The following is a 17,407-nucleotide window of genomic DNA, read 5'->3' as shown; positions in this document are numbered from 1 at the left end:
AAAGCTGGTTCCTATGGACTTTTGAAATCTGCTACCCTCAGTGACCGATTGACATAGTCTGATATATATATATATATATATATATATATATATATATATATATATATATATATATATAAATTTGTAGTCATCGACATAAAGTCCTGTTTCGTTGTATTACAACTCATCAGTGCCGCTAGACTAGCATCTCTCTCAAGCCAAGGATTGAACCTAGAACCGTCGTGTTGACAGTCGGCAGTTCTCCCACTCGGCCACAAAAGCGACGCCCGCAAATAACTCGTCGGAATGTATATTTAAATAGACATCCGCCACCACTTTTACAGTGTTCAAACCGCCTGCTTGTAAACAAACAAACAACGAGCTTCGCATTTTTATAATAATAATAATAATAATAATAATAATAATAATAATAATAATAATAATATATTATTATTATTATTATTATTTACTATAATAATTAAATACCATTAGACACTAGGGTTTCATCCTTTCGGGAATCTTCAGTGCAGGGTGTCACGATTAACACCAGTCAATAGATTCGAACCCAGCAACACAAGCCATCATTAGCAAAGACTGTATCCATTCGGCTACCATTAACCGCGTGAAATAACGTTGAAATTAAACATTTTTATTTTTAAATGTTTTTTACGTCAGTCAGGGTGATCTAATCATTATACGATGATCTATGCATAAGAGCTAAATTGACCGACTTAATTCTACTGAAATTGCTCAACTATAAGAAATGAGTTTCTTAAAGGGACTGACATTATTATTTGCTATATAAAAAAATATATATACATATATATATATATATATATATATATATATATATATATATATATATAACATGAAGAATGGCCTCATCTATATATGAACAGAAATTAATTAAGACTGTAGTATTGCATATATTATTAACTCAAACTCAAAATCTTTTTATATAGAGTTTTAATAACATAATAAACATATCAAATGTAATTCCATTGTATTAATGATCTACATATACATATATTAATATATAATACAGCAAAATAAAAAGAGTGATGCAGAGATAGATATGTTGAAAGAGAGAGAGGTAGAGAGGGAGAAAGAGAGATTATTATTATGGAAAAATGGAAAGGGTTAGATAGGTAGGTAGATGCATGGATGGATGGATAGATAGATAGATAGATAGATTCAAACAGAAAAGTGATTCAACAACTAATTTTAAAACCTTAAACAATATGGTAGAAGTCGGAAAAGGTTGTCGAAATATTGTGATAAACACAAAGTTTAAGAAACCTTGCCTAAAGACGCAATCAATAATGGAACTCAGAACTTTCATTTAAGAAATTCCTCTCAATGAACTCCAACAGAATTGTACAAGTAGCGCTTCGTAATACTAGCACGCCGTCCTGCGCTGCGTGGTCGTAAAATATACTTAAATAAGTAATATAGAGCCAGTTATCTATTAACTGTACCTAATATAAAGTAATAACTAGGGCTATGACAAGAGAATATTCTTTTCATTATTATGACTCTCGAGTATATATCAGTTAATATGTTATGTTTTTAGATAGAGTGATGTGGATCTCGATTGATTAACTGTGTCTAACTGTGTCGCATACATACTCAAAACAACGAAAAGAATATTCCCTTGTCAGAGCCCTAGTAATAACTTCAAAAGTTTTAAAAAGATTAATGACTAGGGCGCTGTCAGCTAGAATCGAAACCAAAAAATGTTGCAATCAGATAAGCTATGAATTTAAATACTTACATATTAGGTATGATATTGAATCCAACGATATATATATATATATATATATATATATATATATGTGTGTGTGTGTGTGTGTGTCTGTGTGTGTGTGTGTGTGTGTATGCGTGTGTGCGTATTTGTGTATATGTATATATATTCATATATATATATATATGTATTTATATATATGTATACGTGTATATATGTATATATAGCCTGTTTATTATGCAAACATATGTTACATATGTGTGTGTATATATATATATATATATATATATATATATATATATATATATATATATATATATATATATATATATATATATATATATATATATATATATAGTCACAGATTAGAGATACAGTGAATTATCCTGTCAGATATTACACTGAGGTAACACTTTCAGAAAAAAAAAAGGGCATCATCGACTTGATTTAGAAGCTGGTTTTGAACATTATCTAGGCAGGATAGGGTTCTCCGAGCAATTCGCGCTTACATATCTCAACAGTATTCTATTTTAGGAAGGAGAATCTTGTAATATTATTATTTTCTAGCTGATAAATATCAAACTTAACTGTAAGAATTCGTAAATGTGGTAATATCAAATATATACCTATATCTATATATACTTAATATGCATATATATGTGTGTATGTACATCTTTCTTTCTTTCTCTCTCTCTCTCTCTCTCTCTCTCTCTCTCTATATATATATATATATATATATATATATATATATATATATATATATATATATATATATATATATATATACACGTATAACTCTGTGAACCTTTGCTGGCTTGCATCGGTTCTTCGACGATCAGGCGATTCCATCTGTTAAAAAAAGGATTACAGGTGAATAAAATAATATATATATAAATGTATATATATATATATATATATATATATATATATATATATATATATATATATATATATATATATATATATATATATATATATTGGCGTGGCTCAAAGTTGAAGGAATGAGGATAGAGCGTTATATGTTTTGTTTCGATTCTAGCTGATTGCATCCAAGTCATATAGATATATTTTTAGTATTTATTCCCCTGCTTTATATTAATTTTTATATAATACGCGATAGAGAATTTTCTTTTGTAATAAACAATACGTAATCTGCATGAATTAAAATGAATTACAAAAGGAAAACATCGGCGTCATGTTAGTATATATATATATATATATATATATATATATATATATATATATATATATATATATATATATATATATAACTGTCTGTACGTATTAATAATAATTATATATAAGCAATTATATGTGTGTGTGCATACATATATATTATTTTTATTTATATAGACAAATATTATATCGCCGTTACACTGAACATGCTAATGTTTTGGACAATTTGTTTTTTTAGGTACCAAAAGTCACTCGTCAGGCGACGTAATAAAGTTTATTTGCCACCGAAGGCATAAGGTTTAAAAATGGAAAAAGAGAAATATATATTTTTAAATTCATACAAATGAAACATTACAACGGTAAAATATTAGGGTGACATTAAATGACATTTTAGACTCAAAATAGAAGGCGAAAGGGGGACAGAGAATGTCAAAACTTAACAGGATAATTATAAGGAGTAAAAGGGATAGAAGGAGAAAAGAAAGGACAACGAATAAGAAAAAGAAAAGAGAAAAAGAAAATAGAAAGAACAGAAAGATGGAAGAGGGGAGAAGGGGCCAGCATGATTACATTACATCACATTAGTATAAGAAATGGAAGGGAGTGAAAACATTAAAAATCACCTTAGATTAAGGGTTTAGAGTTAACGTGTCATAGAAAGAAAGAGGTCGACATAAGTGGGGTGGATAAAGACAAATTAGCATATAGTTTTTCCAGTGAGGCACACACACATCACATACTTATATGCGTATTGGCAACTCAGTCGGATACATACACATACACACGCACATATATGCGTAATGAACTAAAAAAAAACTGAGACAACCTTATGCATAGGTAATTAGGCTCTGTTTCTTAAATATAAGTCATATTAATCACAATGAAATTAATAATTTAAAATTAGAATTTTCAGTAATGAAAATTAAAGATCAAAAATAATAATCTAAATGATAATAATCTAAATAATAATAATAATAATAATAATAATAATAATAATAATAATAATGACATCTGGTTTACACCTCCTTATACCTACATGCCACAAGATAACTATCACCTTAAATATATATATATAGACATATATACACCGGTATATATATATATATACATATATATATATATATATATATATATATATATATATATATTCGTATTCCTCTCTGTTGGTTTCTTTGTGTGTTCACGATTTGATTAATATATACAAAGGGTTCCTTACTTTACTCTTTCATTTATTTCTATATATAGTATGATTCTTGCAAAATAAACAATTAAGAGATCTCATTTGGATATTACATTAAGAAAATCGATTGTATTAAATAGCAGTATCTTGGTTAATGTTTCTAGCGAAAGAATTGTTTTAAGTGCTCGATTTAAAATTGTTATTTAATAAATTTTAAACAATAATTATCTTGATAAAATATCTAATTTAATTTATTTGGAATTATTATTCCGACATCGATTTTTTTTTTACACTTGTATTTATTTGCCCCTGGGAACTTCGGAACATGAATAGTTTGTTTAAACAAACAAACTATTCATGTTCCGAAGTTCCCAGGGGCAAATAAATTCACAAAATAAAATAATTTGGTAATCTCAATAAGTTTCTAGCTTGAAAAAATAATTCCGGGTAGATAGAAAAATGTTTCGCTTGTATTGTTTTATTTTTAAATATTCAAACAAAAAAAAACTTACGAAAAAACTGAAAAGATTTCATTTGTTTGTTTTATTATTCTTTAAAGGGCTAAACAGAAATCGATAAATTTTTACGATGTGACCCAGCGTCGTTTATCACCTAAAAAAATAAAGATCTACTGCCCCTCTCTAAATTCAATAATTTACACTTTTCTTTCTTTTTTCGCGTTAATCTCATCGATTACAAACTTAACTTTCTAATTAACAAGAGTAAATTTTTAAGAGGTGACCTAGCGGCGTTTAACCCCTAAAAAAATGAAGATCAAGTTATTTGGGGGGGGGCTAATACGTTTAAACAGCCTTTATAAATAATATAAAAGAAGAAATTTGGAAAAATAATAACATTTTAGAGTGGGGGTCACTTTTCTATATGAATTTTACGTAAAATGAGCACCCACTTTTTGGTCACCAAGCATTCAACAACATATGTTACCTCTAGCAGTTTTTCAAGTTTCGCGATCGAGGAGGGAGGCAAAACATGACAAATACAATTTGTATGGGGGCGGGAATTACATTTAAAACATAGAATAAGGGTAAATTTATTTTTTATGAGACCATTCTATACTTTCACATAACAATTTCATAAGCAAAACGAACCCCAAAATATGACAAATTCAATTTGGGAGGGAGGCAGGATTACATTAGAAACATAAAATGACGAAAAATGTCATTTAATTGTTTTTGGAATTCATTTTTAGTTGATCGTTTTAAAGGTTCTGCCTACTTGGCTATTTTTTATTTATTTTATTTCTTTTTTTTGTTGCGATCGCACGGGCATTCGCTGCTATCTTTGTTGAAACAAAAGTTGTAATGCTTTATTTTTAACTAGCGGGGGTACCCGGCGTTGCCCGAGTGTTTGTTTCCGGGACGGGGGGGGGTTTAAAAAATGTTATGGTAGGTAAGTAAGAAGGATCAAACCCGGAGTCATGAGTAAAAGTAGGAAAATAAAGTGTGAAAACAAAAAAAAAAACATCTGCAACGTTAACAGTTCGGCCACCAAGAAAAGTCCATTCCAGTAGTTCAGAAAAAAAACAAAAAAAAACGACTACGGTAGGTCGGTGCGAACGTGAAAATATAATCTGAATTGTCCAGCACGCTAACCACTACGCCACAGAGCACTGCAGCTTAGTTTAGTGATTTTAAATAACTTCACATGAAAGAACTACGAAGCCAACCGGTGTTCTCTTCTCAACTGTTCCTTGTGAACGATCCCCAAACGGTGTTAAGTGGTGGCAGGGGGAGGAGGAATTTATTAGAGAGAAAATATTTTACCACTTCCATTGATCTTAACCGATTTTGGCCGTGACTTCTCAGCAGAAAAAGTATAGAAATCTAAGATTATCGAGGAATTTGAGAAATAATAAGCCTATAACACACCTCAGATATTGTTCTGCCGTTTGTGCATATTATATTTGCACGAAATATCTTGATTTTTAATCCTATTAAGGTCAAAATCAGACGGGAAAAAATGAGTTCATTTTATTTATATAGAGATTATTTATTTTTGAGGGAGGATTTCTTTCCAGTGCTCAATATCCGGAGAATAGCTTGTCCTCTTTGTATCCCTTCTGCCGAAATATCTGGTGAAGAGGGTATCATGTACTTCTTTTTGGGGGCGATTACATTTGCATGTTTTCATCCGTTCTTTTATTTTTTGAATTGTTGTGGGGTTATCCACGTTGCCCACGATGAAAATGATTAGTATAGCAGGTGTGTTCCAAACGGAACTTCATGTCAACCCAGACAATGCCGGGTACCCATGCTAGTATATATATATATATATATATATATATATATATATATATATATATATATATATATATATATATCTTTATTTTCCTCTACAAAAAAGTAATGCTTTAAACTCGACTCACTCGCCTTTGATCATGTCCATTTTCTCCGAAATTCCACCGGGAGTCCTGGTTCTCACCTAAAAGTAACCCTTTTGTGCAATTCACTGGCAAACGTACAAATGATTATGTACATTATTGGATAAAGAAAAGGCAAAATAGATAAGAAAGAAATATTCGTAAGATACGTAAGAAATATTCGTAAGATACGTAAGAAATATTCGTAAGATACGTAAGAAATATTCGTAAGATACGTAAGAAATATTCGTAAGATACGTAAGAAATATTCGTAAGATACGTCCATTCTATCTTCGACTTCATCGACCGATAAGATGCTTTTGAAATTCATTGAACTGATTGAGAAATAGACGAATATCTTATTTAAAAAAAGGCACCTTACAAATTGACAAAATTTTATTTAAAATTTGAATTTGAGAAATTAACGAAAATGGTCTTTAAAACTGGGGTTCGGCAAATTTAGGAAAAAGATCTGGAAAGTTTGGCTTGACAATTTGACGAAAATTTTCTTTAAAATTTAGGTTAAAAAATTTGACGACAATTGTATTATTATATGAATTGACAAATTGACGAAAATGGTGCTTATGACTCGAGCTTAAAATATTTATGATTTTTAAATGGCCTTCAAAAATGACGAAAATGGTAAGTAAAACTTGTGTTTGACAGATCGATGAAAATTGTCATGTGTTCTTAAAAATTTTACATTGATAGAGTGATAAAATGCCTTTTAAAACTTAAAATTGACAAACAGACGAAATTACTATTTAAACCGGGCGATTGACAGACTTATCAAATTTTCAAAAGATTTTGAAAAGACCGAAGAAACTTTAAATTATAGACCATTAAATATGCTACTTATAACGTCTAATAGTATCTAAAATTTGAAACCACTGAAAAATATATTTGAAACTTGACATTAACTAAACGACACAAATGCTATGTAAAACGTGAAGTTGACTATCTAATGAAAATGAAATTTGAAATTTGAGATTAACAGACGAAATAAAATGCTGTCTAAAACTTGTGTATGACAGACCGACAAAAATGACATTTCAAGAATTAGCTTGAGCAGCGGAAATTTTACAGAAAAATGATGTAATTTAATCTTAAACTTGAGAAAAAGAGTCACTATAAGAGTTTCTTTTAAGGTTGCTAAGACATTTTTACGGAAATATATCCAGACAAGGCATGAAACTACTTTATGTCTAAAAATACTAGTTCAGGGTCAAAAGCTCTGACCCGAAAAATATCAGTTTCCCCCTTTGTCAGAAACATGGCTCAAAGAACATGAAGATTAAACGACAAAATAAGGGAAAAAAGAGTTACGGGGCTTCTGAATGTTAACTCAACCGGTTTTGCATTCTGATTTTATGGAAAGCGATACGCAAACATTTTAATTCACACTCACACACTACACACACGCAACGCACACACACAACACACATACACACACAGATATATATGTGTGTGTGTGTGTGTGTGTGTGTGTGTGTGTGTGTATTAGCACTGCTAATTAACGTGTCCATATGACAGGCATTCAACGACTAACCGATATATTTATTTCCATAAGTTCCGCCACAAGTTAAAGCTGCATTATTAACTGCTTATCTCTCTCTTTCCTCTTATTTCTCATCCTTTATTCTCTCCCTCTATTTCAGCCTTCAATGTTTTACTCATCTCACGTCTTTGTTTTTCGCCCTTTCTCTCTCTCTCGCCTCCATATATTCCTATCTGTGTCTGGTTTAATATTTTAAACTCCCCCTCGCCCCTTATTACTTTCCAATGTTGTTGTTTTTTCAACTTGACTGCTGCTGCTGCTGCTTTTGTATGATTGGAGTCTCTTTTTTTTGTGCTTCTTCTAATATCCTTTTCTTCCTCATCGTAATAATTATTTCTGTAAAGTCTGATGAAATTGTCGGATCATTGATACAATTCGGTATTCAAAACATGTGTAACTAAACAGATAAAACGGTAATAAATAAATATATATGTATGTATGTATATATACATACATACATACATACATACATGCATATATACATATAAATACCCGTTCACATACATCTTTTTACGATAAAGCTAGAACCCAGAATTAGACTAAATCGAGCAATTGTATCGACAACGGACAACGCCAGACCCAAAGTGGGTTTCGATGTACTGCATCTCATCAGTGACGTGCTCCGACATAGGCGCGAACCCAGGTCGTCGCACTCATGAAATGTGCAATACTGACGCCACGGCGTAATCTATTGGCCATACCTCCATTTTTAAATTCTTATATTTTTATCCAGTTCTACATTCTACGATGTGACAAGCAACGCGTCATATACAATGATAAGATGCAGTACATCGAAACCCACTTTGGGTCTGGCGTTGTCCGTTGTCGATGCAATTGCTCGATTCTGTCAAATTCTGGGTTATAGCTTTATCGTGAAAACGTGTATGTGAACGGGTATTTATATAAGCCTACAATCTCCTCTTAATGTCTAATATGTGTAGAAAAACGCGAGGATCCTTCGTAGGGACGTGATGTCCCTCAACAAATAAGGGTGTTCCGAAATCGTGTCTGAAGAGGCGGCTAATTTCAGTTCCGCCTGCATACCAGCAGTAACTATCTTGGTTGTATATGACGCGTTGCTTGTCAATAAACCTATAATCTCCTCTTAATGTCTAATCTATCTATATATCTATAAAAGTGAACGTGTCTGTCTGTCTGTGTGTCTGTGTGTCTGTCTGTCTGTGTACATTTCCCTACGCAATAACTCTGTCAATTTTTAGTCTATAGACTCGAAATTTGAAATACCGGGTACTGAGATTTGGGAAAATCGATGTGACGGGTATCAGCCAGAAATTTGGCTGTTAAGGGGTCAAATTTCAACGATTTGACCTTTAAGAACTCTACCAAACTCCTCCGACAATTTTGGGTCTAGACACTTGAAATTTTAGATATAGGTTCCTTGAACCTGGATCTAACTTAATAAAGTGATTTGAGCCTGAAACTAAAAATTTTAAGGGGTCATAATAGGGGTCAAAGTTTAAAAAAATTAACCATTTTTTTTGTTTTTTTGCTTTTTTTGCACAGCATACACCTCCAAACACCCGAGCAACGCCGGGCACATCTGCTAGTATATATATATATATATATATATATATATATATATATATATATATATATATATATATATATATATATATATACACAATTAAACTTTACTTTACCAATAAATATCTTTTAAATCGAAATTACTCAACAAATATGCTATTATAAACTCAAGTGTAACCCACTAACTAAATTTCTATTTCAAATTAGAGCGTGACAGACCAATAAAACTGCTATTTTGCAATATAAGTGTGACGGATCAATAAAAATGCAATTTCAAAGCCAAGAAAAAATACTATTTCAAACTGAAGCGTTACAGACCGACGGACATAACCTCTTTATAGTTGCGTTGATACACTTATAAAATAACGAAGCGCTTTGTGAGTTAATCGTTTAGTCGAAGGACATTTATTATTGAAAATACACAAGTCAAACGGAAATACCGGCGGCTTAGTTCACTTGTTATCATGTCCAATATGGCCGACGAAAGTGACATGAGCAGCATGACTCATCCGATCAATATCTTAAAACGAGGAAATTAGCGTTTGACGATGAACTTCTGAACTTCACGGGGGACTTGAACCCTAGATGAAGAAGTAAATACCTCTGTGTAGACTGTCGTGCCTAGATGTTATTCGTAACCCAATATATTCGGTAGACGCCGATTTGACTAGAATGTTGATATTATAAACTACCTGTTTATGTCGATTAGCAGTTATATGCTTTTGAAATAAAGTGTAGAGATATTGCAAATTTTGTATAAATCCCTGTAAAAAAATACCGTCGCCAGTCCCACTAGACACATGAGCAGGCATAATGCCGGTGGTTACAAAGAACGAAACGTGTTATTACACGTATTGCGTTACAAAGGGTAAGGAATGAGTTTAGTGAATATTTGCAAGAAAAATATGCTTTCTGCTTCTAGAAAAACTTGCATAGAAAGTTCCCATCAATTTCACGATGCACTCTAATGTCGTCATCGGCAATCATCCGTCTCGAGAAACGATGGTGTAGCTCTGGTGTCTATCTGTACCACTGGAAATGGCTGTTATAGTCCAACTCGGAAGTGGCAATTTTTAACACTTTTTTACGCAGGAATCACCACTTATCAAGGCCCGGGGGGCACGCGAGGATAAGGGTTAATGCGTATACATTAGGCAATGTGATTATAGCGTAGTAAACATAAGTAGTGGGAATTTTGTAAATTGGATTACTTAGGGGGCGGTTCATCAAGAACTTGTTTACGTTAGACTTGAAGACAATCAGATTATAGCCGACTGGAAAGCAGGCAATCGAAAGAGAGTTTTACAGGCGTGCAGTTCTAAGAAAGAAGCTTTGTTCGTGGAATCTACGTTTAGGTCTAGGGACAGGCAAGGAATGTGGGAAATTATTGATAGTTGTTCGGCCAAACGAGTGTTTTTCGTGAAAGTTTGGTGAGGTGGAGGGCATAGATTGAAGCTCAGATGAGCGCTTGCCATGAAAATAGCGATAAAACAAAGACAGGCTCGCAACGTCTCTTCTGTGGGAAAGAGCTTGCAGGAAGAGAAAGGACATATCCCACTAAGCTACGAAGTCTGTTTTGAACTCTGTCAATGCAAGATAAGCTGCTTCTACTGCATAGATGTGGCAAGAGTCCTGTCTAGTTGAGCTACATGGCGTGAGTAGGGTGATATGGGATGATAGCTGCCCCCCTCTCCACGAAGCTAGACGATTAAAGAGAAAAACAGTGGCCATATAGATTGCTTATAAATGCACCGCAGGAGTTGCCAGTGATGACAATAAAAATTTACGCCGCCTTAGTAACTCCATCTCCGGTTTTCTGTCGGGGTTTACTCCCATAGCTCTTCCCCTGATGAGGTAACTAGAACAGATGGTGTTTATTTGCTCCCCCACTGAGCAAATTAGGCACAAGGCCGTTTTTAATGTGAGGTAAAAACCAGCTCCCCTAAAAGTAGGCAAAAAGGGGGCACTCTGGTTACCAAAAATAATAATTGTCCCAGTATAGAGGGTTTCCCCTCCATTGACTGGTACAAATTATCTTAAGTGCAGCATCTGCCGGAACAGATGGTATTTATTTGCTCCCCCACTGAGCAAATTAGGCACAAGGCCGTTTTTAATGTGAGGTAAAAACCAGCTCCCCTAAAAGTAGGCAAAAAGGGGGCACTCTGGTTACCAAAAATAATAATTGTCCCAGTATAGAGGGTTTCCCCTCCATTGACTGGTACAAATTATCTTAAGTGCAGTATCTGCCGGAACAGATGGTGTTTATTTGCTCCCCCACTGAGCAAATTAGGCACAAGGCCGTTTTTAATGTGAGGTAAAAACCAGCTCCCCTAAAAGGGGTCACTCTGGTTACCAAAAATAATAATTGTCCCAGTATAGAAGGTTTCCCCTCCATTGACTGGTACAAATTATCTTAAGTGCAGCATCTGCCGGAACAGATACTACACTTTGATCTTGGCCAAAAGGCCAAGAAGGTGATGAGGTAATCCGGTAAGACAGCGGCAGTTTTGAATCAGAATAACCTCCCCTAGGATGGCTGTCATCCAAAGTTGACAAGCCCCACCTGCCTTAAGTGAATAGTTTTAAGGCGCCATTGGATGCACCCCGCTCCAGTCTTCGTTAAGGCATGCATCTAAGAAAAGGGAAAGTTTGATGTCAAACCTGAAGTCTATTGTCTGCTCGTACTTATGACACCCATTGCAAGACTAAAATTAGTAGCTGCACCAATTAGTGTGGTTAGTTCTGCACAAAACCTTCACCACTATAAAAAAAAAATCATCCGTGTGGATTTCCGAACAACTTATTTATGGCGGAGCTTATACGTAGAATTCGACAGGAGAGTATATTTCGGACGATGTCAAAACATCATTAAACTCACGACTCGCCTAGCAGCCGCGATAGCATAGTGGTTAGGAGCCTTGACTATGGTACAGGCGGTCGATTTTCAATCCTGGCTTGAGGTAGTTGCCAGTCTAGTCACTCTCATGAGCTGCGAAATAGTACTGTATATGGATGACTATATACATATATATACATATATATATATATATATATATATATATATATATATATATATATATAAATATTAGTGTTTCGTGCTTACTCAATAATCAGTGTAGGAAGTTATAATTACCACTGGTCGGGATATTCCAATCCAGTCAAAAAGTCACCTTTGACTTCAAAGGCTAGCATCTTACATCAAGGCTACTTTAAATAAGAATTGAAGGAAAGTAACTTCCTGTCGGTGGACATACATTGTAACATTCCGACCGGAAGTCAGAATTGTGCATTTGTATTAAGTTTGACAGCTTTTTTCTTAATTCACTTAAATAAACTAAACATTAATGTCTTAAAGGGGTATATAACAATTATTATTACTTGTAACTGGCTAACCGAAACATGCTCATAAATGTGTAGCGACATATAAATGTGTGTGTAAAACGGATAAAAAGTATATCTAGCCCTTCTTCGGTACTGAGCATCGCAAAATTCATTGCTTGTTTCACCTCTGATAAATAATTAACTGGAATTATATATATATATATATATATATATAGATATATATATATATAGATATAGATATATATATGTATCTATATGTGTGTATATATATGTGTGTATATATATGTGTATATGTATATGTGTATACATATGTGTGTATATATATATGTGTGTATATATGTGTGTATATATAGATATATAGATATCTATATATATATATATGTGTATATATGTATGTGTATATATGTGTGTATATATATACACATATACACACACACATATATATATATATAGTGAGAGAGAGAGACAGAGAGAGATAGATAGATAGATAGATAGATAGATAGATAGATAGATAGATAGATAGATAGATAGATAAAAAATCAATACGAAAAATATATAAATGTTTACATCTTTTCTGCATTTATTTCCTATTTGTTGACGTATTGGTATACAAAACGTCTTTTGAAAAAAAAACGAAAGTGTTTTTTTCAAAAGCACATTTTTTTCGACCGATCCTTCCGTCTTTTTCAGCGTTAATCTATATGTATATGTGTGTATGTGTGTATATGTATATGTGTTTGTGAAAATATGGAATTAAATTCAGTAATTTTTAAAAAATTTACAGCAAATTTTTTATTCGACACGGAATACTAAAATTTACAGATTAAAAAAGGATATTCCATGGTGTTGTTCACTGAACCTAACGACACCATGGAATATCCTTTTTGTTTTTAATCTAGGCTTCTTTGAGTGTTTCATACAATCGTTTTTCTTTTCCAAACGATATAGCAAAATTTATGACTTCATGTTAACATTATTTTGCATAATTGTTGAATAATAATTTGTTCCGTAATGTTTTTCTAATGCACCAAATTTAATTTCAAATTGTCACTTATAATATTGTTTTATCTCGTATATTGAGTGTTTTTTTCGGATTGTGATTATCTTTTAAATATTATACGAATATTTACATCGACTTTAAATCTACAGTATTACACAAGCTGTAATCTGAAAGTATTTAAAACTTTTATTATTGCTAAAGCAAATAAAAAAGACATACAGTACTGTTTCGTTGTATCAAAATTCATCAGTGCGGCTAGACTAGCACCTTAACCTGCAACAATTGTGTTGACAGTCGGCAGTTCTACCCGTCGACCCCTGGGAGAAGCGCTCATAAATGACCTCAACAAATATCCATTTGAATAAACATACGCCCACTAGTTTAATAGTGCTTGAACTACTTGTTTTTTATTTACAAACAAAGAGCCTTGCATTTATACCCATTTAATGAGCTGGTGAGATTTATTTACGACAGTGCTCTACCCAAAAGGGGGAGCTTAAAATATATGCAGTCATTCACATACAGTACTGTTTCGTTGTGTCACAACTCATCAGTGCGGCTAAACAAGAACCTTCCCTAACCGAGGATCGAATATATATATATATATATATATATATATATATATATATATACATATATGCATACACACACATACACACACATACATATATATATATATATATATATATATATATATATATATTGTTTTAACAACATCAAGACAACAAAGATTGGATTGATAGCAACAAGTAGTGTATTTTCATTGTTCGTTACAAATGTTTCGCGACCATTCGGACAATTTCAAACCTTATATCTTTTGAAAATATTCACAAGAACGGTCTCTCTTCAGGCGTTGGGAAACCATATTTTATGAATAATATGGAATCCATTTTACTAGGAAAACTAAGTGATAAAAAATAAAATGGATTCTATATTGTTCATTAAAAAAAGTTTTTCTCAATGTCTGAAGAGAGGCCGTTCTTGTGAATATTTTCAAAGGATATAAGGTTTGAAATTGTCCGAATGGTCGCAAAACAACTGTAAGAAACAATGAAAATACACTGCTTGTTGCTATCAATCCAATCTTTGTTGTCTTGGTGTTGTTAAAACAATTTATGAATGCTCAATTACAAAATCTAGTAATTTTGAAGCTTACAAATTAAGTCACCTTATACTGACTTAAAAATTATTGGTATATGAACAATTATCGAATTCTCAATTGCATAAACCTAATAAATTTCGGAATATTATAAATAAGATTACATATATAATTATTTACTATAATAATTAAATACCTAAAGAAAAAATAAATACCTAAAAGAAACAAAGAGTCACGCTGCACTGAAGATACCTTGAAGCATGAAACACTATGTCTGTAGGTATTTAATTATTATAGTAAATAATTATGTCAGCCCCTTTAAGAAACTCGTTTCTTATCGTTGGCCACTTTCAGTTGAATGAAATCGGTCAATTTAGCTCTTATGCATAGATTGTCATATAATGATTAGATCACTCTGACTGACGTAAAAAAAATATTTAAAAATACAATGTTTAATTTCAACGGTATTTCACATGTTTAATGCTAGCCGAATGGATACGGTCTTTGCTAATCGAGCCAATGATGGCCTGTGTTGCCGGGTTCGAATCTATCGACTGGTAGTAATCGTAACACCCTGCACTGAAGATTTCCGAAAGGATGAAACACTAGTGTCTATAGGTATTTAATTATTATAGTAAATAATCATATATATATATATATATATATATATATATATATATATATATATATATATACTAGCAAAAGTACCCGTGGTTGACTGCGTTCAAAAACAGCCTACAGAAAATGAACTCTGATTTATGAAAGTATGATAGGTTATGAAAAGGAAGGGATGTAAAGTGATAGCTTCGAATTTGGGGATATCAAAACCAAAGCAAAATATTATGAAAGTAAAAATAAAATAGATAAACCCTATAATTTATTATACCATATCTGTTCACACTGAAACACTTATCACAATATTCTGTGGATCTATATTAAAAAAAAAAACCTCGTTAAACTTTGTGACATATTTCCATTCTATGGAGGTCAGGTGCAAACGAACACCCCATAATTTTATTATACCATATTTCTTCAAACTGAAACATAATTATCACAGTATACTTACGCAGATAGATATGAAAAGTCTTTATTAAAGTGTGTGCCTATTTCCATTCCGTGGAAAAATATATTTAACAACAAACGTTTCGTCTCTTCATCCACAAAATAGGAAAATAAAATTAAATGTGCATAATCTTTAAAAGCATTTAAATATGCTAAATACGTTCCATGACTTCGTGTTGATCGCAGTGAGAATTTCACATTATCAACTTTTTTATAGAGGAGAATATGACGCCATTATGCTGGCAAGACGAACGTTTAAGCGTGAAAACAGATGTTATTATATAATTTCTAGACGAATGTGTATTTGCATTTTAATCTTCACACAATACATCTTACTCTGGGATAAACATCTGCATAAATTCACAAGTTATACCAAAGCAAATGCCTTCATAACACATTGGTGAAATAATTACTTTTTTATTACATGGGATAAGGGTTATTGCGTGTACAGTAATCAATGAGATAGTATTGTAGTAATCATTAGTATTGGGGGTTTTGATAGAGTGTCTTAATTAAGAGGGCGGTTTGTCAGGAGTTTGTTCATGTTGGACTTGAAGACGTCCAAGTTGTAGTCATGTGGGAAACAGGCAAGCGGCAGAGAGTTCCACTGGCGTGCAGTTCTAAGAAAGAAGCTTTACTCATGGAAGCTACGTTTGGATTTAGGCACAGATAAAGAGTGGGGGAAACTATTGACAGTGGTTTCAGCCAGACGAGTGTTTCTCGTGAAAGATTGGCGAGGAGGGACGAAGGATTGGAGCTCAGACGAGCACCTGCCATGGAAATAACGATAAAAGAAAGACAGGCTCGCAACGTCTCTCTGTGGGAGAGAGGTTGCAGGGAAGAGAAAAGGGCATCCCCCACTAAACCACGAAGTCTATTTTGTACTCTGTCAAGGCAGGATAGGCTGTTTTTAGCAGCTCCTGCCCAGATGTGGCAACAGTACTCCATCCTTGGACGTACTTGGCTTTTATACAGATAGAGAATTGCATCAGTAGTGAGATATCTTCTGGAGCGGTAGAAGAATCCCACCATTTTCCCAGCGGCCCTGGCAACAGATTTGATGTACGTGTTCCATTTCAGATCAAGCGTAATTTAATGTAGAGAACTTGATTGCATACAAAATCCTTTCCTCGATTGCTTAAGGTCTCTCTGTATAGGGGCTGTTAGTACGACTTCGTATAGGGATAATTTTCCGCACAAATAAATCCTGGCGAAATATCTAAAATATTATATTGCGACTAAAAAAGATCTCCGCAGTATTGCTAAACCCACACTGGCTTTTTAAGAGGAATGGCGCATCTTCTCCAAGCGATGTTACCTTAAATAAAAGCATAAAGCTTGA

At 32.9% G+C, this 17,407-nt stretch overlaps 1 pseudogene; it reads right to left on the bottom strand.

Annotated features, from left to right (window-relative positions):
• Nucleotides 1-11,827: 11,827 nt before the first annotated feature.
• On the bottom strand, nucleotides 11,828-12,040 carry LOC145247629 (U2 spliceosomal RNA; annotated as a pseudogene).
• Between the last annotated feature and the right edge of the window lie 5,367 nt (nucleotides 12,041-17,407).

The sequence above is a fragment of the Euprymna scolopes genome, chromosome 25 (assembly GCF_053919585.1).
Source record: "Euprymna scolopes isolate OS-2025 chromosome 25, ASM5391958v1, whole genome shotgun sequence".
NCBI lineage: Eukaryota > Metazoa > Mollusca > Cephalopoda > Sepiida > Sepiolidae > Euprymna > Euprymna scolopes.
This window is presented reverse-complemented; position numbering and strand designations above follow the sequence as displayed.